The following is a 22,531-nucleotide window of genomic DNA, read 5'->3' as shown; positions in this document are numbered from 1 at the left end:
ATTAGGCATGTGTGCAACACAACAGTCTCAAGAGATTTTACAAACAGTTTATAGAAAGGAGAGGCAAGTGATTCTATGAATGCATTAGAATAAAAGCAATTGGTTTTAAGTTAATTTTTCCTTTAATAATATTTCCTTGACAATTTTCTCCGCTGTTACTTGGGCTTGATCTTCAAAGTCATGCTGAGTTGTTAAGCCTGGGATGACTTCTTGCTTTAGTGGCATGTATACATATGTTAAATAATAATGTCAGGAGATAAAGGTGCAAGAATATCAGGTCTTCAGGTAAGGAGTAGGAATAGTGACTATTTTGGAAAGGAATGGTTTTGTGCTCCTGAATTCCCCTTCAAACTGTCATGCTTCCTCTCATTTTGACCAAATAATGATTTGTTTTTCCTTTGTTTTATCTATAAATGAAGCATCTGTAAACTGTGGCGTAGGGTTATAAACTCCTTTACTTTTAAACTTTATTGTTATTAGCAACAGATGGCCAAAAATGAGTGCTGATATGGATGGTCTCCTGCACTGCCATGCGTACATGAGCACAGTGGCTGATGGCACCTTGGCACAGGTGGCAGCTGAGATGTTACAGTGACAAGCAGCCTCTGTAAGCCGCTGCTGTAGCCAGCACCAGTGCTGATAACCTCAGCCCGGAGACGAGGGGATGAACAAGCACAGACGGAAATGAGTATTTTCTCACACTGGAGGCCATCCAGGTCATGGCCAAGGGATGTCAAAAAGGCGCTATAAGGAAGTGAACCATGTTGCTCTTGGTATGTCCTTATTTTCCAAACAAATGCAGGATTTCTCTTGGACTGTCAGTGCAGCATCCTTCAGAAGAAACTTGCTTTTTTATGAAAACTTAAAAAAAAAATTCAGTCTTCTAGGGAAATTTCATTTATTGTACTGAATTGACTTAGTTTTATATAGTAACATTACTGTTAGAGCAGCAGAAGCTTAGAGCTGGGAATCTAAACAGTGACAAGTGAGGGCACCGAGACTTCGTAGGTAGAGAAAGACATTTTTCTGAACCTGCATGATGGAAACCAAAATTGGAGTTCATCAAATGCTTTCTGTTTCTATCAACTCCAATATTTATTACTTTTGACTCTGTAGTGGGTTTTGTCTGACTAATGGTTATGTACTTTCTGTAACTCCATGATTTACTTGATACAGATGAACATTGTGTAGGGACATCATATAAAATTGTTGAAATTTTTGTTGGTGCACTTTGCTGTTATGGCTTCTTAGGAGGGTTTGAGTGTCCTTTACTTGGGTGTACTTTACTTGAGTTTCCCTTACTCTTTTGGATGAGAAGTCCTTGTGGGTTTGTTTAGAGCCATGACTTGTAAAGCCAGGAGGGTCAGAGGGAGCATCAGGGGACCCATGGGAGTTTTCACCCCGTGTTTTGGCAGGATCCATGAGACGAGCATGGCTGCAGGGGGAGTTGTTTTGGATCTCTGCTGCCTTATCTTGTCAGGTGAGAGCCTGTGCCTGCTGGCTTTTGCTGGGGGGCAGCCAGGAGTGGGCTGAGGGCAGATGGGGGGGGGGTGAGCTGGGCTGTGCAGGCACAGGACGGTGCCATGGCAGATGAGCACAGGTGGGATCAGTGCCTGTGAGGAGCGAGGGTTGTTCACCATGTGATGTGGGAGGTGTGGGCTGGCCTTGGTTCTGGTGCAATTTCTGTTGGAATCTGTGAGTGAGCAGAGTAGGGTAAGCATGTGTCTGCTGGATGGAAGAAATTAAATTGCCACGAGTGGCACTGATGCACGGACAAGGAGTGGGTATCTCTGTGCATGAGCAGGCAGTGGCTTGCTCAGAAGTAACCTCTCACATCCTGGGGTCTTTGAATAGATGGTGGTTAGCCTTCAGAGGTTACTACTCCAGGTCATAAGGCTCTGCACAAAGGGATTTCTTGTCTTTCAAGTTGCTGTACACAGTTTCATTTTCCTTGCTTTCGTGTATCTTGTTCTTTCAAACCCTTAAGTGTTGTCAGGTTATCAAGTTGTTTTCATGTTTTGGCAAAACTTGAAATAATTACCAACCCAGTTGCACCATTTTTGCTTGTTAAAAAAGGTGAAATTTAATTTACACTAATTATTTAACCAAATGAGATGCTCAGCATGAAAATGACCAGGTGCAAATTAAGATGAAATAAGTAAAGGAAAAAAATATGCTGTGCATTACATTTTTCATATTAAACATTCTATTTGTATTTCATTACCAGTCCATCTGCAAGAAGACTTTTCTTAGCAGATTGAAGCATTTAAAAAAAACTCGAACAAATTTACAGTAAGTCTGATACAAACAAAGAATTGATTAAGATGGGAGAATTTTAAACAAATCTTTTCATTATTGCAGACTTATTTTCTTTTAACTCTAGTTGTACTGTGCGCCTTGGTATGGTGTCTGGAGCCATGCAAAGGCCACCCTTTTTTGTTGCTGCAACACAGCCTCTGCAGAGCTGCTGTGTGTGTAAAATTGGACCCTAGGTAATACTGAAATTTGTATAATATGTGGCCTAAGTGGGTGTGTGGTCTTAGCTCCTTGTCACAGGAATGGATTTGAGAGCATTTGCCTGGTTCTTGAGATTGTGCTTGTTGCAGTCCTGCTACCCCTCAGCCAGGCCCTTGTGAACCCGTCTCTGCTTTGGGAGAGGCAGATCACCAGTCATGATGGTTTCACTCTTTGTGGGGATGAGAAGCAAAACCTTTTGTTCAGTTTTAGCCAAGGCTGGCCATGGGATTGTATTGATTGCACCATCAGTCTCACCAAGGTGAGTTCAACACCCTAGTGGTGTTGCCACGGTGCATGTTTCTTTAGAAGCACTAATACAGCACCCTTCTCTATTGTAGAGAACAGACTTCACCCTGCAAAAATATGTGTGCTGTCTTTCTTTACCTTGGCAAGCCCTGATTTTGAACCTTCCCAAAATTTGGAGATGTTTGTTGCAAGGTTTACTTTGAGAATGGAGATGTTTTTTTGAGTGCATCATGCAAGATTTGGTTTATCTACATGGAGCATGCTTCCTTGTGCAGTTGCTTTCCACAGTGCAATGCTTGTAGATTAAAATCCTTTCTGTTGTGCTTGTGCCAGTTCAATTCCTCCTGCAGCAAGTCCGTTTTCCTGGCATACTGCATGCAGTAAGGTGCTTGGTTGCAATAGTGAGAAAGAAATTTTTTTGTTTCTGCTGACATGTCATTCTTATAGAAAACTAGAATAACACTCACTGCTTCAATGTATACTTTATTCCATCTGAAAAACTGCTTTAAATGCATGTGTTTGCACTTGGAATTTGAATGCTTTGCATCAAAACTAGAAATGGCAACGTCATATGCATGGAGTAGACCTTTGAGTTTATGGTGGTGGCATGTTTTACTGTCTGTGACGTGTGATCACACAAGCTCAGCAGTACACAGCTGACTTCATGTATTTACTGTAATTCTCTACCCAAGGAAGTACGGTCTAGTGACTAGCTGGCTGGGTGGGGACTCAGTAGCCACAGCTTCAATTCCTGGTTCTGCTACACAGTTCATGAGTTTGGGGCAAGATTCACACCACCTAACACTGATTTTCATGTGAGTTATATTCATAAATATGAGTGAGGCACAGCAGTATCACTGTAGTGCAGTGTTCTCTTCATGTCAGTTCCACTTCCTTATATTACAGAGATGTCCTGTAGACAGATGCTGTATTCTGCCATTGATCCATAGGGTGCCAATAGGGGTTTTATGCTAAAACTGACCGTGGGGTTTGAACCTTAATTTTTTTTTGTTGTTGTTTGTATCTAAGTGACCATTCTCAGAGCGAGCAATAGTTGTGCCATTTACTATGGGTGCCTCTGCTCAAGATATTTATGGTATTAAACATAGAAGTAATTGCAAAAGTCAGGCTAGTGGCTTTGGAGTCCAGTTCTATCTCCTTTACTTAAGAGGAAAAATAGCCTAACTAAGGTGCAGTCAGCAGTCAAGGCATGAGAGAAATGCAACACAAATATCTGCCAGATGAATCTGGTGCTTCATTAGCAAAGCCCCTAAGAGAAACTTAAATTTCAGGCAGATTCCAAAGTTGCAGTGAAATCACTGGGTCCTACACATTCTCCTGAAGTTAAGTATATGGTTATATATTTTGTAAATAGGAATGACTTATTGAGCTGGAGCCAGCGAAGGGAATTTTGGGACTCCTGCTGTTCTGCTTACAGTATTTTGCAGAAGAATTTAAGGGTGTAGAATGGCACCAACTGGATTCACATAACAATCTGCTCCTGTTCCTGTGAACTCCAAATTATTTTCTTTCTCACATGCAAAGTTGTATCGAGAGCTGCATTTAAAAAACCCATCTGTTGTCCATATTATATCAATCCGAAGAAAAATTTTAGACTTCTAAAATATTCTGGTTATGTGTTCCATCCTGCTGTCATTTGTCTTTCAACTACAAGCCATTTCTTGTAGTTGCACATACTTGTAGCTACTCAAATCTTTTTCCTCACACCAGCAGATGAAACTCTGAGTTACTAAACTGCAGAGTTGGAAGCAGGATGCTAGAAATTGGTGGTGGAAAGAAATGAACACTTTCAGAATATGATGCTTTTGATAGCCTAAAATAAATAAATCAGTATAATATTTGTTTTCTTATGAAGTATGGGAATGGCTAATAAATTACTTCAAAAGTTGTTTCACCATATTTTTCATTGCACAGTATATTTGAAGTATCATCAACATTTAGATGTGTTTTGATATAATTAATGACACAAATATGTATAACAAAATCCAGCCTTTTAATTTTTTTTTTTAGTTTTTACAACAAAGTAAGATTATAATTTCAGTGCTACTGGTTACAATTTTATAATTCACCTGCTTCTGATCTGACTTTACTGTGTTGCAGTGGCAGTAGCATGAATGTAATTATTGGCAGATACTGCTTTGTGAGAGGACAGCAATGAAGTTCATCAGGGGTGTTTATTTTGGTTTTGTTGTTACATTTTGCTGAAACAGCCAATTGTGAGAGTATTGTATTATTTCGGGTTTGGAATTTTGTTTTTGCAACTGTAATGAGTACTCAGGGGTGTGTGTATGTGTATTTTCTTCTGCAATAGCTACCAGGCTTTCCTCTCACCATTTTAAAGCAGTATCTTCTCACTGAGGGCTTCAGGATTGTTGAAATGCTGCACTTGTCATCCCTAGAAAACTCCATGGGAGATACTTGGGCTGTGGGAACTTTGTAGGCTTTTCCCAGTGAGACACAGACCACAGATACAAACTGTCCATCTCACGGTGGTTGGGTAGCTGGGCCAGTGTACTCCAGTGGGTGAAGTTGCTTCCTTTCCCACTTTTATTTAGCCATATGGGTGCACCTGTAGTTGTGAACTTCAGCTTTTGACACCATTTTGCATCTCAGTACATCTGTTTAATCTGCAAGTTCTGTGCTCTCTGACTCAACATGGAAGATTTTTCCCCAACATGAATACTGACCATCTCTCTCCTGTCTAAGCATAAGGTGGAATTGGAAGGACCTTCTGGCAATTGAGTAATTTTGAGACTGCTATCTCTCTGTTGAATATCTTTAGAGAAATTACTAAGAGAAGACGGATAGACACAGGCATGACATCACACACGGTTTGTGATTGCAGGGTTTTTTTTTATGTAGGAAACAAGGTTACAAAAGAGATGTTGGGAGGAAGGTTGAATTAATTACTTTCTGCATAGAAGTCTATGTGAAAATGGTAAAATGTTACAATTGTGTGATGTAAGTGATTTTTTTATTACCATGACTTTTATTGTCCGTGTGGTAATATCTAAAGTCTTTTATGAAGATGTAGGCTTTCTTATCTTTACATCTTCAAATTCACTGAATTTACAGCATAAATACCTGACAGATGAGGAGAGGAAAGAAATGTTATCACAGGGATCAAAGATGGAGACAGATTGTGAGATGCCCTCCATGGTCAGATAAGAAATCACCGTCGGCTAAGAACTCAGTCTGTTTCTCAAGTCCTATGATTTGGTGGCACTCCCAGCACCATACATCACTTAGCATCACAGAGGTAAATCTGTGTGCCTTTGTACACTGTGTTAAACCATGTTAAACCTTCAGCAACCCTTTTTCCCCTGAAGCTTTTGACATATTTAGTTTATTACATGTATCTTTGCATTGCAATTCAGTCCTAAACTTGTTTTATTCTTAAGTTTAAAGGTCCCATCTGACATAAAGCACATTGATTTTGTGGATGATTTATGGAATAATGTCAGATGCCACTATTTAAAAAAATGTTACTGCCTTGCAAAAGTGAATGTCTTGTTTTCTTTGTTTAGTAACATACCCAAAACACTTGAAAGGAAGTTTTGGAATAAGGAGATTTCTACCCTGGGGGAGTAGTATCCTGTGCTTTCGTTAGGTCATATCAGGCCATTGTTTTGCTTTTCTTATCATAAAGATCTTGTGTCTTTATTTGTGCTCAGATGTGGACTTGAGTTTCCTGGAAGAGAGTGAAATAATTAAGAAATAATACTACAAAATCATATGTTCTCTGTAGCCATGTTTGTTTAGTTGAAGTTCTGATCTGTAGCTATGTAGAGTAATAGGTGGTATAGATACTTCTCAGTAATAAATAGTATCTTGTATCTGTAGTTCTCATTGTAGCCGAACAGAAATAGGATTCTTCCATATGAAAAAAAATACATAGAGAAATTCAGGGTCACCTGTCAAATGGCTAGTAAGACTGGGTCTCTTGACTGGTAAAACTGGGGTTTTCACTCATGACTGCCAGCTGAGACTCTCAGTGGCTTTTTCTCTACTGGTGGATGACACGGTGGCAGGGTATGGGAAAGGGCATGTTTAATTTATTGCTGTAGATGCAGGCACTGGGGAGGATGGCTGGGTACACAGGGTGGTTTATCAGTAGAAGTCATTAAAGTAGGGTGATTAATGTGATGCCAGAGAAGGGCATGCAGTGTGTTGTGCTTGCACTTAAAATCTGTGAGCTGCCACACAAGGTCACACAGCCTAAATACAGTCCTGGTGAGAGGAGTTGTGGGAGGAAGAAGGGCACTACCAGCCTAAATTAAGATCTCATATTGCTGTGCACTTTTGTCAGGGGATGGAAGAACACTTCCTTAATGACTTGCTGATGGGATGGATGAATCTTGCTTGGTAAATCTGTCTTGTTTGGTAAATCTGGCTTGGTTCTGGTGTGACAGGGCTGAAATACTAGTATAAGTGATGTGAGCAATAGCTTTCCTGGTCACACCCCGGGATACATGTGCCTACTTTGACAATAAGCAGAATTTCTAGCACTGACAGTGAGGTGCCTATCTCCAGAACTAAATTTATCAATACAAGGAGGCATGAGAAGGCAAGGCTTGTTACATCCCATATTCGTGGGATTTTTCCTTTGAAATGTGTTGTTCCATTTCCTCCAACTGTTCCTTGGGGAAACAATTTGGATTTAGTATGCATTTTGCCATTGATTCTTCATTCATCACTATGTGCTGCTAGATTTTTGCCATAGTTTGTGTTTACTTTTATTTGCTGTCAAACATGGCCGCTCTGCTTGCAGGCTGCACTGTGATGTTCAGGTTCTAGTACACGTAGAGAAGTTCTGGTAGAGCAGAGCAGGGGTGCTGTGGGTGACCCCATGAAACACACAACAGCAGCCAACAGATGCATCAGCCTGCCCGGTTAGCACAGAAACTGCCCCCTGCACAGACCTCGTTCTTCCATCCAGGGACTAATATGCTCTCTTATAAACAAACAAACAAAAAAAATTCACCTAGGGTATCATAGTCTTTCCAGGGAGAAGCTCTGACAGAGAAACTGGAGGAAAAGCTCCTGTATACACTGAGGTTCTCTTCTTTATGTAAGTGGCAACAGCAGAAGGAGGATGAAGCTGCACAGCCACACGAATAAACGCACAGGATCTGAAACTTGCACTTCTGGCTTGTCTATCGTATACCATCCTTTTATACTGTGAGATGAGATGTCCAGCACCAAGTTTCAGCTGCCCTCAGCAGATATGCCATTACCTTCTGTCTCAGTGCACGGCCATAATCTCATCCTGAAAAATAAGATTTTACCTTCCACTTATCCTTCTGGAGACAGTTTGTCAGAGCAACATGGTACTGCAAACTTATCCTGCTTAATGTCAGCTAATTAAATTCGTTTTTGAATATAGTACTAAGCCAATTTAATTCCGTCTTTCAGAGCCTGCAGAGACTGTTGTGACTTTCAGATGGGTTTCTGTCTCTGATTAGTGATCAAATCTCTTTGTGCTTTTCTAGACTGACTCTGTCTTTTTCTGCGTGTCTCTCACCAGTACTTGGGATGTTATATCTCAGTGGGATATGGGGTGGAATGGAATGTTTTTCCCTGTGCTTTCATATCCGCAGCATCTTCTGTCTCATTTGTCAACATTCTCTGTTTAATGACTTTTGATCTCTGAAATGAGTTTCATTACTGTGGCTGGAATAGAAATAGAAATTACTATGAAATTCTCCTGGTGTTAGGTCTTGATTTTAGAGGTTGTTTTTCAAAAGTGTTGATCTTTGGAGAGATGGGCATTGGAGTGACCTTCTAACTCTGAGCTCATATACTCGCCTCTGGATGATCATTCACATCACAGTCCAAGTCACAGTCCAAGTGCGACAGCCTCCAGTAATGTTTACTGTCTGTCACTCTCAATATATTTTGTGATCACAAACATTCATGAAAATAAGGGGCAGAATTAAAAAAAAAAAATTAATCTAAAAGGGAGAAAGGTCAAAGTCATAGAGTGACAAAGTGACAAAGAATAATGTACTTGATTAATTAAATAGTGCTGGTGGAATATATCATGTCAGGGACAGTCTAACAAGTATTTTTTAATTTTAGAGGGGTTCTCTGCAGGTTATCAAAGAAAGTCAAAGAAAAAGTAAGTTGTCTGGAGATTTTCATGCTTTATTTTCTGTATGCCCTCACTCCTTTTGTGCAGCTTTGTGCCAGGGACTGCTTCCAATTTCCCGTTTCTGAATTCCTCAGTGCTTTTGGGCAGCAGATTGCTGTGCATCACTGTGGAACCCCCTACTGTAGTTTACTCCCTGCCTGCAGCTGCATCTCCTTTCTCTCATTTTCTTCCTGCTTGCCCTCCCACTTGTTGATGTGACCTATTTGTGTTCGCACAGACATTGCAAAGGCAGAACTGAATAGTCACTATCAGCAATGTAATTCCCGGTTACTGAGAAACTACTGCTCCTGTTTTCCTCCCAGAGTGCAGCTGCAGTGTGTGTGGAGACGTGGATTGGGGAAAAGCCTGTGTCATTGTCAAGCACTGTGCCTCTTCTGTATGGAGAAGAGGGCTTCAGTCTGCATGGATGTCAGCCTGATATATTTTGTCACTCCATCCATCCATCCATCCATCCATCCATCCATTTTTTGCGCATTTTTTGTAAAGCATACAAGTGCAGTTGTGTCTGTAATGCAGCTTCTGATGGCAGAGAGAACAAAACACCAACTTTCTCACCTTTCCTGAAATTATGCTGATGTTGTAAAACAGAAAACAGGTGCCAGGAAAGTAATACTTGAGCCTTAGATTTATGGAGAGGAAAGGACAGAAAATGTTTTTTCAGATCATTAATAACATATTTTTATTTAACTTTAAACTCTATTTTTCAGAAAGGCTATTAAGAGGTATATGTTTTGAAATTAGAAGCTATAGTTTTAAATGAAATTAATAATAAAATATATTCTATGTATCTGGAGAGTTTTTGAGGCTTGATACCCCTCCTGACCTGGGTTTAGTAAAGAGTTCGATGCTTGTATATAATCAATCTAAGCATTTGGTTTAGCTACTTTGTTTATTTCTTAAGTCCCCATTCATTCTTAAAATTAGCATGGGGAGAAAGAATTGCTGAAAAACCTGGTAAGTCATAGACCATGACAATGGTTTTATAGGGACTTTCTAAATACCTGTGGTTGTTAGGCCTCTGTAGCTCTGTTGGTGTAACTTTGCTGTGTGCATTGATATAGATATTTATATAAATACATATATATATATATAAATATATAAATACAAAAGATTGCATATTTGCTTCTTCAGTGATGTAGTGTTGTAAGAAAGGAGTAACTTTCGGGCAAGGGAGTGACTTATCTGTAGCTTGGTATGTATAAATGCAGTTTTAGGATAGTCTTTAGACATGTAGACTCAGTTTTAAGAAGTGATGGCACGCATGTGGAATTAAGCTGCAAGCAAAAAATTAATTTCAGCTTCCATTAATTTTTCTAACTGTGCCTAATATTGCATTTCCTTAAAACATTGCTTGTGAAAATTAAGGTTTTAATTGATAGCACTAGTGATTATCACTGTCTAGCTATAGAAAATAAACAGTTTGGATAAGAACTGTATTCATTTTCTTACCGGTCTCTCATTCTGCAGAGACTATATTGATTTGTATGTTTAGTTCCCAGTCTTTCTCCCACTGAGATTTTAAGCTCTGGGTCTCTGATGGATTTCTGTCAACACTATTTCCATAATTGCTAGAACCATGTACTTAAATACCTCCCATATAATTTCCATTTTCATTTCATTTCATTTCACAATGGCTTCCATGCTTCTGCTTCACCTAGAAAGACTTTGCTTTTGCCTTAAAGAAGCTCTTCTAGGACTTGAAATTTTTAGGTGAATTTTTGGGACTTTGGTGCTCGTTTCTCACCACAGGTAAGGAATTAGGAGGCCTCTGACAGAAAGATCTTTGTAAAAGATCTTGAAAGTTGTCAGGGTCATGAGTAATTGCATCAATTCAAAGTTAGCGTGTCTGGCTTCACTAGAAGTGGTTTGTTTTGAGCAGTTTTGGCTTTCTTCTACACAGTCTCTGAGATCCCTTCCATCTCAACTAAGAGCAGAGGGACAGCAGGCATAACTGGTGGCCTTGAAAATCTGGAACTGGCTAAGGAAGAGGATAAAGACTCAGTGAAGAAATCTGAGCAAAAGGGAATCAAATGGAGAATTACAAACTGATTTCCTACAGGACACTAGAGAGCAGGAAGCCAAAGGTAGCTGGTGGCAGCTATCAACTTGAATTAGATTTGAACTGATTCACTAGAGATGATAGACTGCATTTCACTTCACACTTCCTTGTGTGCTGTATATTTCTGTTCATGATGTTGCTATCTGGTGATCATTCTTTTCAATTCATATGGTAATTTAGAACTTTAAAATGAAAGTATTCACCTGGAAAGTCCTGGTAGTTTGCAAGGTAAATGATCAGGTGCAGTCATTAGGAACAGATTATTAAGTGACTCCAAAGAAATCTGCAAGCAGAAGAATGTGTTGCATGTCTTACTATGTTTTTCTGTTGAAGGCAGTTGGCTGTGTTTATCCTTCTGTGTGGGGTATGTCACAAATGATTTCTCTGGGAAGGAAGATTCTTTTTAAGGCTTCAACAGGTCGAGAATTTTTGCTTTTGTAGGTAATTATTGGGAAAGAAAATTTCAGCAGTTCCATAGAACAGATCTATCTGAGACTCAGATAGATCTCTGCACCATCTACCAGCCAGTGCTGCCTCAGGGCAGTCACTGCTCCCCCATTTTCTTCACTGCTGCTGGGTCCCATGCTGTGGCTCAGCAGCTCACCTCAGCATCTGGCATTTATGTGTGCCTGTGCCCACAAAGAGGTGCACTACTCTGTTTGTGTTAATACTGGTTCAGAGCAGGCAAATTTTAGATATTGCATTGTAGCATCATACCCATGGGCAGCATACTGTCCTTCACCTATAATTTTTTGTTGTTGTTTTGGACCCATGGATTATGTTCTTTGCAACTTAGTCTTTACATGGTTTTACACTTGTTATTGGACACCAAATGCAGAATATAGGAGACACCGACTTGCTTATGTGGCAGCAAATGAAGGTGTACATGATACTAGTGAACTGTGAGATGTGGAAGCTGATCACTGAAGTGTAATAAAGGCAAAAGCCAAGCCACTTTGGAGGCATGAAGAGTCAAAGAAGCATTAGAGTAATTTAAAAAATATAAACTATGCCTAAAATCTGAATTCTTAAAATTCTTTATTATTTATCAGACTTTCTTCTTGAAAACCACTTACTCTAGGATGAAATGCAACTTGTAGAGCCTGAAATATGGTCTGGAGCAGTGGGCTAAAACAATTTGGCTACAGCAGGGCACTTTTGCTTGCCATTGTAAATGGCAAAATGTTTTCTGTGAGCCTGGAAAAAGCACAGACCCTGTTAATGCACAGGATGAATGTGTGAAATGCATGAATGTATTGGCAGAGCTTGCTATAAACATTTGAATATGATGAACTTAGTATCTGGATTTGTTATACTTTCAGGTGGGACCCTCTTCTGACATGTGATCTACTTTGAGTCCTACGATGACAATGTTATCACTGCCACATCTCTGGGAACCAGTTATTCACAAGTACACGGTATGTGAACGTCTGCAGCTTACATTAACTGTTGCTTGTTGGAGCAGCACAGAAACAATAACAAGAAGGTGCTAAAAGTCATTGAAGTAAATGTTAAGCCACATGTACAGCCAGTTTCATGGAGCTGTTCCAGCAGATGTTTATCTGCTAGGCCTGGCCTGTGTGCAGAATAGTGAACTGTTTTAACTTCAACATGTATTTATTCACAGATATTGGTAGAAGCATTCTACCAGTGTTTCCTTTGGACAAGATTATACTGGTACAGTGACGATATGTAGATATACAGATGATTATTCTCTCTGTCAAAAAGGAGGGAGTGGTAGCAGTAGTGTGAAGGGTTCTGTACTTTAACTGTATTGCTGCACTTCTTTTTTTTTTTTGCATTTAGGAAAGGTCTTTAATTGCTTTCTTCCTTAATTCCATTTTCATTTTCTGGTCAGTCTAAATTAGATTAATTCCACACACCAGTGAGTTCCTAAAGAAGTGTAAATTAACTCCATTTTACCAAAGTCAACCAGATGATGGCAGTTATTCCCTTGATGTTCATCTTTACATCACCCACCATCTTTGACCAAGATTTCAATAGGAAGTAAATTCATATTTGAGCCTGTTTTCCTCACCCTGTGTAAGGAAATGGAGACTGAGATCCACATCTGGTGAAGGGAGGCTATTCAATTTATGGCCTACAAGGCAAAAAATCTAAGGTCGCTGATAGCTGACACGTTTTTCTTTTCTATGATTCTGGCTTGATATTTTAACACACACTCAGGTCCTGTAAGAGTATGGCAAAATGGTTTTATGAGAGTGATTAAATTGTTGTTTTAGGTTCTAAAGCAGTTCAGAGCACACCATGTAGTGTTAGCATGGAACATCCTCATCTGACTTATGGCTCCAGTGCAACTTCCATCAAAGCTGGCTGAAAAAATTTCTTCATGCTGATGGGAGTGGAATAGCACTGCATTTAACACCTTCTGTTAAAATAATGTTCCCTTCTTGGATTCTTTCTTTTACTTCTTAGCCATTTCTTAGAGATTAAGTGTTAAAGATAGAAACATAAAACAAAATTCCAAGGAAATTTGGGTAGACAAAATAATGAGAAGAGAACTCAATTAATGAAATTCTTGTTATATGTGATAAGGAGAGATGACTGTTTGCCCTGAAAGTATATATCTGGGTTTAATGCACTGTATTTTTATGTGTAATTTTGAAGATACTGTCAGAAATATGGATGATCTACTACTACAGCAGTGATGTGCGAGAGGAGAAGCAAGACAGAAGTCTTAAGGGGAGCAGGAAGAGAAAGATCGTTCTTCATTGATCAGTACAGGGTGTTTTGGGAAAGCAGTTCACAACTCGGGTAGCCTGTGTGTTGGTTGGTGAAGGTTTCCACATCTGGCTGGACAGTTCAAAGAGAAGCTCTTTGAAGTGACATCTATCACTGAAGTGAGAGGGCATTGCACCTGCTTCTGCTGGCAGGGCTTCTAGTATGCCTTTTTAGCCACTCTCAGTAGCCTCTGCTGGCCAAACACTGTTAACATGACCCTTTGCAGACTGTTTGTATTTGTTCAGATGTCTCTTCTGTTGTCCATACCCAAGCACCTTTTCAGGAAGGATACAGGAATAAGAATTTCTGTTGCTCATGTTTCTTGTGAGTTGATTCATTTTCAAACATTCAGAATAATTTGTTGGTATGTGTTTTTTGTAAATAAGTTGTTTTGGTGTGTGTATAAGCATTGGTAATGGAAAGCTGGTCTGAAGAAGATGAGTTTCTTGTCCTGCAGGGCCAGTGGTCTGGAAAGGACCCAGCAGACCAGTTGGTCTGCTTTCCTGCCATCACAGGTATCTCATCATGAAAAGCATGAATGCATCTTGGTTGACATTTTCACTTTTCTGGTGGAATGTGGCTTTTTGGAGACCTCTCGGAGTGCCAAGGGCAGGTGGTGGGGAGAGGCAGCTGTCAGAGTGGTGACTGCTTGCAGATCTCCATGTTCCCCAACACAAAGAGTGAGCAACCATCTCATAGCTGTACTTTTAATGAGCTGTGGGGCAAGGGAGACTGTGTCTCACACCTTGTGAAGGTTCTGATACGCTGCAATAACCTTCATGGATTTGCCATCTACACACATCAAAATGAAATTTCCTTTGACCAGTGAACACAAGAGTCAGAAGGAAGTGAAGGTTTTAATGTTTATTTTTCCTTTTGGGTGTTATTTTGGTTCTCCTCTTTTGCTGGTTCTCATATAGCATTGCAAACATTTCAGGAAGCTAATCTGCAGAAGCACAGCTCATAAAAGATTGACCTGCCAGAGGACAAGGCTCTGCTTATTACAGAAAAGCTTCTGAGACAGTGACAGCTGAAAAGATTTCACACTTCCACAGGAAATTAAATTTGATGTAATATAGTGAAAGAATGACAAAATGGAAAGGGTATATATAACATATTTGTGATTATTAAGCAGTAGAAAAAATGAAAACTTGAGATCCAATAAAGTGCATGTAATTTAGATATGGATAGAAAATTCCCAATAGTTTTTTTAAAATTTGGCCCTACACTTTGATTTGCCTTTTCTCAGTGTTGTTATTTCAATGTGGAAAATCATTAACTTAGAATCATAGAATAGCTTCAGTCGGAAAGGACTTAAAAAGACTGTCTAGTTGTTGGAACTAGACGGTCTTTAGAAGTGTCCCATGGGCAGGGACACTTTCCACTAGGCCAGGTTGCTCAGAGCACTATCCAGCCTGGCCTGGAACACTTCCAGGGATGGGACACCCACAGCCGCTTTAGGCAACTAGTTCCAGTGTCTTCCAGTGCCAGTTAAAATTATGTTAACTTTTAGGCCCATTAGATTATAAAACATTTAAATCAAGTTTCAAAGCAGTCCTATGGTATCCAGGTAGATTACATTCTTCAGCAAAAGGTGCCTATGTGACACCAGACTGGGAGAGGCAAGAGCTTCCTTATTTGCTTTGTCCTTTTCCCTTGTGTATGTGAAGTGCCAAAAGCAGGGGAAACTTTTCTTCCCTCGTGCTTGTTGCTGAGGCGTGGCGTGGTGCTTCATGGTCTGTGGAAGTCCTAGCTCTGTTCCAGCTACTACCTGCAGAGTGGCAGGTGCCAGGGGGACCCACTGGGGCTGTTCAGGTGACATACATGATTGGTACTGAGGTCCTTGCTGCTAATCCAAGGCACAGGGCAGATGATGTATCTCCTTTTCCTCTCTTCCTTGGGGTCAGTGTAGGTGCCACAGTGAGCCTGACTCTCTTCTGGCAAGGTCCTTCACAGCAACACATAGGTTTTCTTTCAAAGGGGATTGTAATACCCTTAATAATTTTATGCCTTAATAATTTTTCCTTTTAGATCTGATTACCTGCAGTTGGAAAGAATAAGCAGGACTCTGGCAGGTTTAACTTTATTAACCATCATAAATCCTTTCCTTTTTGACTCTAATCAGTCTCTGGAGTCCTTTTAATTCTCTTGACATTGCGCTGGCCTTTCATCACAGCTCAATATACATCTTCCTGTAACTAGAAAAGTGATGGCGAGAGCCTTATGTAAACTCGCAGTAATGGACGCAGCGATGGGGACGTATGACTGTCAGATGTGTGCTGACGATGGAAGGAGGAGCGGGAGCTTATGCTGCCAGCACAGCTCTGCCTCTGTGGAGGGCAGAAGGGGGTACCTGAAAATACAGGCACTCACAAGTCTCGTGTGCACCCGCTAGCACCTAGGGACAGGGAATCAGCTGCCTTGCTCTGGCCCAGACAGAGACACAGAGACAGCGATGCTTTTGTGCCTTATTTTGGCAAGTGGGCGCCAGGAGCCAACCCTGCCTCAGAAAGCCCCTCTGTGAGCAGCCCCCAGCCCGTGTCCCTGGGGCAGTGAGTGGCCGGAGCCTGCCAGCGGCCCGGCATGCTGGCTCAGCTGTCAGAAATGGGGGAGCTGGGAGCAGCACAGGGACCGGTCAAACCTGCACGGGTGGAGGTGCTAGGTGAATGGGGCTTTTCTGAGCTGGGGACAATGCTAAAAGGAAGGAGTGTTACCAGGTGGTCGAGGGGCAGACACCAAAGCAACAAATGCTGCCTTCATAAAGTCACTACCTGGGTTATTGCCTCTCTGTCCAGCCTGCGCACAAAATCCTGCGGAAGCCAAGAGGGGAATTCCCCCGTTGGTAGTCTGTCTGTCTCTCTGCTGTCCAGGAATTCATGGGAAGGAGAAGGCATCCCAAGAATCTGCCCCAGTGTGCAGGGACAGTAAATTCCCTCTTGTTTTTCCATATACACAAGTCAGCAAGTTTCTTCAGCGAATGCTTTAATTTTAAGCTTAATACTATGCAAATATTTAACTTGGGACAAAAAAAGCTTCAAGCTGGCTTCAGACCATGGACTGGCTTCCAGTTGTTTCTGCAGGTACAGATCCAGTGTTTATGTACATGAATGGCTATTTGTTTGTTTGTTTATTTATTTACTATGGTAATCTTTTTTTAAATGAACTTGGATATTTTTGTACTCTGCTTTTGCTTTGAACATAAAAATCTATGTATTTGCAATTCGTGTACAGGCATTTTCAGAAGCTTTGGCAGAAGGCTGAGATCTGCTGAAGATAATCACTGTAGGCTGAAACTTTAGGATGACACAGAATTATACTGACTTTGTTTTTTTCTCTAACTGAAGTGCCCAAAGCTGTACTCACCACTGATATCCCACCAGTCTAGGTTATTAAAGAAAGGTATTGAAAGATTTGGTCCCTACTGCAGGATCTTCATAGTGTAATTTGTTTATTCAGACAAATGGGTGCAAAAGAATATTCAGGAGCATAAAAAACATTAGCAACACATAGGTTTATTAGGTTTAAAAAGTCTGCTTAAATGCCACCTTGAAAGATAATACTTTTCTGTATCCACGCATATTTCATACATTTATGCTTTCTGCAGCTCTTGTCTCGGCTGCTGCAGGCCTGATAGCAGCCTCCTATTAAAGAGGGAAAGACCATAGTCTTGTGGCCCTTCTATAATGTGCTCAGCGTGTGAGCTATTGAGTTCATGAAGACGAGAATAGATATGTCAAATGTGTTTCATTTGCATGTGGCAAGACAGAAAAAGTAAATTCTGTGTGAAGACGAGCAGGCAAGAAAGAGATTGAATGCCTTAAATACTAAGGGAGTTAATGCTATGCAGTGATTTTGCTTCTGTTATAAGAAGTGTAAGAACAGTATGCTTCCAAAGCATAAATACAGCATAAGTACATCACCATCCAAACTGCAAAGGTTTCAGTTCCATGGCAACACAGAAGGCCTGACTGTGCTGAAGGTGGATGTATTAATGCATTCAGAGTGAGGGGTTGGGACTGAGCTGGGCAAAAATAAAATGCACCTAAATTTTTCCCATTAACTTATTTATATATAAAGAAAAGCCTTTGTTCTTAGAAAATCAAAGTGACATGAATATGCCTGCTCTACCCCCCCCCCCCCCCAAATTCTTTCTGATTCTTCTTTACATACACTTTTCACAGGCAAAAAGCAAATGAAGAAGCTGGGTTTTTTGAGGGTTTTTTATAAGACTGTAAGTGCAGCAGCACTTGAATGTTGCAAGAAAATGATATTAATCCCTGAGATGGTTGTATATCCCTAGAGAGAAAGACTTGGGATGGGGGTGGAGGGACATATTGTTTCCAAATTATACTGCTTTACAGAGCAGAGTGAAGCGATGGGTGGTTGGTTGGGTTTTGTTTGTTTGGTGGTTTTTTTATTATTGTTATTATTTTCCTTGATCCTTTTGATCTGCCCTCTTTCTGCCTTTCTCTACATCTACTTCCAGTTTCTCCTACCTCCCCTGGCTAAGGAGCAGGAAACAAGACTTAGCTCTGTTTCCTGACATCCAAAGAAATGTAAAAGTACAAAGAAATGGTGTATTTTGTTTTCCCAGCTGACTTGGATTCACAGACCTGCACTAGAAAGGCACCTGCTCCCAGAGAGGGTCAGAAGTCACCCTCCAGAACAACTGGGCAATTGTCCAGGGACTAACTGAGAGCTGATCATTACGTGAATTTTGTTTGATCTGCTTGGTTGACTGCAGGAATGTAGGATGGGAGATTGTGATAAATTGATTTTGCTCAGGGTAAAGAACTACCTTAGGCTGATCCTGCCAGATGTGCTGATGGCTGGATGAATTGCAGATTTGCAAGGTTTAAAGTCAGACTGGGCAGTAGGAGAACCTCCAGATGCTGATATTTGTGAGGCTAACAGCAGTGCTAATATGGCATGGTACAGCTGACAGAAGTGGCAAGTTAAGCTGGATTTACAGCTGCTCTGTATTGCTGAAACAGGCAAAGCAGCCCGAACATACCAGTGCATCTAGCCTAGAGATTTCAGCAAGGTTTCTCTGTCTAACTGGGGGATGAATATAGCTCTGCAGCTGGAAATTGCTGTGCAAGAAGAAAGCAGTTGACCAAATTCCAACTGTGGTTATACTGTGCAAGAGGAGAGGAGGAATAAAATTAATCTCACTTTTAATCTGTATTCTTTTCTTCCTTTTTTGTAAATTTGGTTTGGGGTTTTTGTTTGTTTGTTGTTAAATACCAGCAGGAATAATTTTTTTCTTAAAAACAAGCCTTGCTTCCATTGCAGTGGGGACCCTGAGTTTGAGATTCTCCTTGGAGGAAATTTTACCCTCTTCAGGAGACCAGTGCTATGTGGGTAAATCTTTTCTAAGGGAATAAATAGCACTGAAGTGATCCTGTCTCAGCATTCCACAAAGGGGTGGATTTCACCCTCCAGGCAGTAAAGCTGCAAAGTAAGAAGGTGTCATTTTAAAATGTTCTCTTTCTTAGGGAGAGTAGCACTGGTAAGACCAGGTCCCTTGCTAATGCTGCACTTGACATCCTCACAATTTTGCTGTTGTTGTGGCTTCTGATTTCTGCACAGCCCCCCAAAACAAGGAAGCAAATGTAGCTCATTAAATACTGGCATATGCTTCCCAAATTATGTCGCACCTTCATTTTCTTGAGTTTTGACAAAGGAACTATGTATGCACCCTAAAATGAAGAGGAGGAATCACTCCAGCCAACAATGTAGCAAGAGAGCCAAAGGATTCCTTTGTAGGTGTCCCTACCTGATATAACCCTGCAAACAGCCCAGCTGCTATTTTGCAGCCTCTTCCCAGGGGAGTGCCTCAGTCAGCTTGGCAGGAAGGATGAGGAGAAAGCACCAAGAGGAACATCAAAGAAAGAAGAAAAGGAGGGGAGAAATCAAGGATGGGAAGAGTAAGGAAACAGAGCAAAGGCAGAAGGGTGATCAGAGAAAAAATGGGGAAGAGCAGAGCAAAGGAAAGAGATGCTCCTCTGGTGCCTATGAGGGAAAAGCTGTTTTTCAGATGTAATGTAGACAAAACCAAACAAAACAAAAAACAGACCAAGAAAATTAAAATACACAAAGTGGGAGGAGAATTCAGATTGACATGAAGAGGAGAAAATACATGGATGAATTTCATACCATGGTCCAGCCTATTTTAAATAGTAGTTGCTAAGTTTGTAGCACCAAGAGCTTGTGACCTTCTTATCAAGGTTTTGGGGGCTGGTGAGGAGCAGTAGGGTCATACTGGGAGGCTGCTGCAGGCACCAGAAAGGGTGGTTGGAGACAGATCTTTTCTGTGCACCATGTCTGGAAGCCTAAAGCCAGGATGAATGTCTCCAAGAAAAATTGCTCATCCTGCATCTGAAGACTCACAGTCATAAAAATGTGCCTGCTTCTCTCTGAAGGTATCTGAGGAAGGGCTGTTGCCATGCAGGCAGGGGTAAGGGCTCCCCCTAGATCCCTCTTCCAGTTGTTCAAGTTATCTAGGCTACCAGAAATAAAGAGCTGAATGGAAATTTTAGTTCTGGCTGTGCAAAAGAAGCTTCTGAATGAATTCTGCATCAAATAATGAATGTCTTTTTTCCTCCTCCTCTCCACCTACCTTGTTCCTAAACATTAACATTTCATGTCAGTTGAGCTAAGTTCGGTGTCAGACTCAGAGGATCCTTCTGAAAAATACACCCCTGTTTTGTGGCAAGCCAGAGAAGATGAGAGGCTTGTGGTGTTTTTCCTTCTCAAGCTCTGCTCTGCTGGGAAAAACAGCTAAGGCTGTGTGAAGCTCTCTTCTTCCCACTCTCCTAAACTTCACTCCTAAAAATGCTGCTCTCTCAACAGCTTTGCTACTTCTCTGAAGGAGGCATGGCTTGGCCCACTTAGTGCCATCGCTTGCCAGGGGATGTTTTCTGAGATTGTGGTGACTTCCATCTTGATAGGAGGCTGAAGAAGATTGCTGTGGAACAACTCATTGGCATCACTAGCTGTGTCATTTGAAAATGGTTACTTAAGCACAAAAGGGGAGAAAGAGATCAGAAATGATGAGATTTAAACCCTATCCAAAGCTCCAAACCTCCAAATAATTTTTGCCATTTCTGCTTCTTCTTTTCTGAAGACTTAGGTGGTATTTGCTTCATATTTTTAAACTTTTCTTGAGAACCACCAAGGTGAGAAGCATCCTCTCTCTGAAATAGGTTGTTTTCTGGGCAGTGGTACCAGTGTGTGCCAGTCTAGAATTCGTCCTCAGAGCCAGCTACCAATTTTCTCCAGACTTTTTGGAATGTCACTACTGAAATGCAAGAAGATAACAAATGTCTGCAGAGGTGGAGAAATATTCATTCAAAACAGTGCGTTTGTTCTAGAGGAAGAGGAATGGTTCTCTGGGCACTTGTCTCTGTGATACTCTATAGTATGTGGTAGTATTTCATGTTAAAAGCATGGGGACAGGAGAGACCTGGAGACCTTTATAATTTTTCCTGTTATAGAGAAAGCAAGTGGTGAAAGGCATGAGAAGGAGATGTTGGTGAAAACAGACCTTTTGACAGTGAGCACTGTCTTGCTGCTTTTGGTGGAGTGAGTAGGGATGTTCCTGTATCTCACTGTAGTGATGCAGAGATGTGCTGATACTTGCTTATTTTAATCAGGGCTGAAAAGCAGAGACAAAAAAATTTCATGTGGCTTTGGAGTGCTGTAATACATCTGAAATCAAAGCTGGTGTGACGTGGAAATTATGATGGCTGATGTTTATGTAACCCCAAATCTCTCAGCCTGTTCCTGAATTAACTTCTCAGTTGTTAGAGGAGCACATCCTTCCCACAGATACCATGTGAACAGGACAACCATTTCTGCACAACAGGAGGAGTTGTTTTCCCCCTCTCTCACTTTGGTGTCCAGTCTAGCAATTAGGAATCAAATTTAACCCTCAGTGTTTGTTTCAGGCCCTCCAAGGCTTTAATTCTTTGCCAGCAGCAAAACAATTATTTTTGATAGGCATGCTAGTTGTTTTTTAATTTGTTTATAATCAGTTTTCTCGGAGGTTGCTTTGATGTGGGAGGAACTGAATTCTTTGAGTGCAAATATTTGCTCTTGGCTCTCTTAGTCATTAAGAGATCTTTTCCACATTAAGGTGCCTTTACTTTTAAGGCCAAATGTCAAGCATCTTCTGATACCAGAAACATGAAATGTGTGGCTGCCTAAAGTGGAACTATTTGCTGAGCTGCAGCATGTGAGGGCAGGAGGGACCAAGACCAGCCCAAGCCTTCTCCAGCTTCCTGAGGAGAGGCCAAACAACCCCTGGGCCCCTCTGGCTGCCCACACCAGCCTCAGGACCTGAGACCCCACAGGTGCTGGTTTCAGCTATTGACCTACATCCCTGCTGAAATGGCTTCACATTAAAAGATGTCACTGTTCTTTTCCAAAAAGAGTGTGTCTCTTTTTTTCTTGGGCTTTTTTCTTTTAAATAAATTCCCTTGCCACCTTTTTTGTATTTTCCAACTGCAGCTCTTTTAAGGCTCCCTGCCTCTGCAGTTTTTGCCTTTGTATAGGTTATTTTTGGAAACTGGGGAACCAGGAGGCGGGAGGAAATTTAGAGGAGTTAACTGCAGTAGAAGAAGAAAGCTCTTTCCCTTGGTGTGCTCTTTCTTCCCTGTCCATTCTTCTCATGACCTCTGTGGTCTGACCCCTGTTGCATTGCTCATTCCAGGGCAAGCTGCAGCTGACCCTCTTTGTGCCCAGCGAGCAGCTCCTTTCCACGCGGTGCTGCTTTGCAAGCTGTGCTT

The 22,531-nt window shown here is 41.1% G+C and overlaps 1 protein-coding gene across 11 annotated transcripts in view; it reads left to right on the top strand.

Moving 5' to 3' along the window:
- Positions 1-22,531, top strand: part of HIVEP2 (HIVEP zinc finger 2) — a 135,804-nt gene that overhangs the window by 19,305 nt on the left and 93,968 nt on the right. For 10 of the 11 annotated variants that reach the window (XM_053974667.1, XM_053974659.1, XM_053974664.1 and 7 more), the window contains exon 2: positions 12,320-12,415. The gene's annotated coding sequence lies outside the window, so the exon portion shown is untranslated. Of the gene's footprint in view, positions 1-12,319; positions 12,420-22,531 lie in introns of all 11 variants that reach the window. The other variant, XM_053974668.1, reaches the window with a different exon arrangement.

The sequence above is a fragment of the Vidua macroura genome, chromosome 3, assembly GCF_024509145.1.
Source record: "Vidua macroura isolate BioBank_ID:100142 chromosome 3, ASM2450914v1, whole genome shotgun sequence".
NCBI classification, from domain to species: domain Eukaryota; kingdom Metazoa; phylum Chordata; class Aves; order Passeriformes; family Viduidae; genus Vidua; species Vidua macroura.
Note: the sequence above shows the minus strand (reverse complement) of the source record. Positions and strands in the feature narration are given on the sequence as shown.